The sequence below is a fragment of the Pinus tabuliformis genome, chromosome 9 (genome assembly GCF_031772625.1).
Source record: "Pinus tabuliformis cultivar Carrire ecotype Pingquan chromosome 9, CPIR1, whole genome shotgun sequence".
Classification (NCBI taxonomy): Eukaryota; Viridiplantae; Streptophyta; class Pinopsida; order Pinales; family Pinaceae; genus Pinus; species Pinus tabuliformis.
Genome location: NC_142307.1, coordinates 1,566,809,363 through 1,566,811,184, shown reverse-complemented (window position 1 = coordinate 1,566,811,184; position 1,822 = coordinate 1,566,809,363).

Below are 1,822 nucleotides of genomic sequence, written 5' to 3'. Positions count from 1 at the left end.
CCAACACACGTTCATTTCCAAAGGAAAACCACTGTAACCATCTATTTTCATTTAAAGGATACTAGAATCTTAGCTTTGATTTTCGTGCATATAATTACATAAAACTTATTCAAAGAAATTTAGACCCTCAACTTTTCCTTGTGCATGTAACGAAGTAATCTTTCCAATACAATAGATATTATTATTATTACTATTATGCATGCAAATGCAAGTCCCTTTTTCCAAAAGCATCTTTGCCAAGATAGAGCTATTTAAAAGGTCTATTGTACACACAAATACATGTTTTGTTCTAAAATAAAATTAATATTATCCAATAGATTTTTTAGCATATGTCATGGGAAAAGCCTTCGAATCCCAACTTTTGCTTACTAAATGTAACTTCTTTTCCTCAAAAATGTGCGTTGGAAATTGCAAGCGAGCTTGAACATGCAACTCGCAATTCCACCATATGATCTCTGTTACATTGTTGTCCTTTCTCCTAATTTACACTACAACTCCACACAATTGATGGTCACTTTTAGATTACCACATTGGCCACAACTGACATCATTAAACCATTTATATTCTGGATGAATGCAGCATGTACATGTGGAGTAAATATATCACAAAATCCAGACTACGCTCTCTTAAATTTTCAACATCTTCTTCCTCTTTCCAACCATGGATTTCTAATGTTCTTCTCTTTTTATTAAGGCTTTGTGCTCATGTAAAATGAAAACCTAATATGTCCTAACAACTAAGCACACTCTCTTTACACCACATCTTTTTTCTTTTACTCACTATCATTACCATGTGGTAATTTTCTGTCATTCCACAATGAATTTTTGATTCATAACCGATGATTAGTAGTTCAAAACTACTTCCAAAACCCTAACAGGTTCTTGACATGAATCAACTAGAAGTATGTTGATAATTTACTTTAAGTTAATTAGATATGCTATGTAGGCTGGTTGGGTATATTACATAAGCATAATTAAATCACAGCTCCCCTCCTCCCTCATGTCTACAGAGAAGGCAACAAATTGGTTGACAAGCTAGTTAATTTTGATCTTATAGCACAACAACTCATCCTCTTGACTTGGATTGGAGTAGCAACCTTCTAGAATCCATTTGAACTCACTAGCAAGATATGGCTATGAAGGACCTTATCCCCAAGGAGGGGCCTATGAGTGAGTATTCCTCCCTTGCCTTGATATGAGACTAGCTTACATGAAAGGGGGTTGTGTCTCCCACTATACTTGGAACATTGCATGTTCTCCCATTGCAAGTTTAAATGCCATTTGAATATTGCAAGTGGCATAAAGAGGCACATGAGGACTCAATAAGATAATTCTATCATATTAGCAACGCTAAAGGAATAAATTGAGAGTATATAGACCACAAGTTGGCCATTTTATCCATGAGATCAGCGAACATCTCCTCCTCCAAGAATGAGGGTAGTGACTAGTGAATACGAATGCCTAGAGATTATGCCGAACAATTGTTATGACTCAACTGGTTTTTTTCTTACATCACTGGTAGTCTTTTTTGTCTTCTCATGTCGATGTATGTCAAAGTGTGGCACATTCAACCTATTTCTATAAGTTTTTATTTACAAGATACTCTAGTTTGATGAGTTTTTAGAAACTTCAAGACTGAAATTATGATACTAGTATGGTTTCCCTTTGGGTAGACAAATAACAGGCAAAAAAAAAAATTGGTCTATGTAATTCTCATTTGGCATAATCCAAAGTGCCTAATTTCAAAAAAAAAAATATGTTTTAAAAATGTTTTTATATTTTCATTTTTCATTGTGAAGAACTTGTGTAATTTATTCAATCCT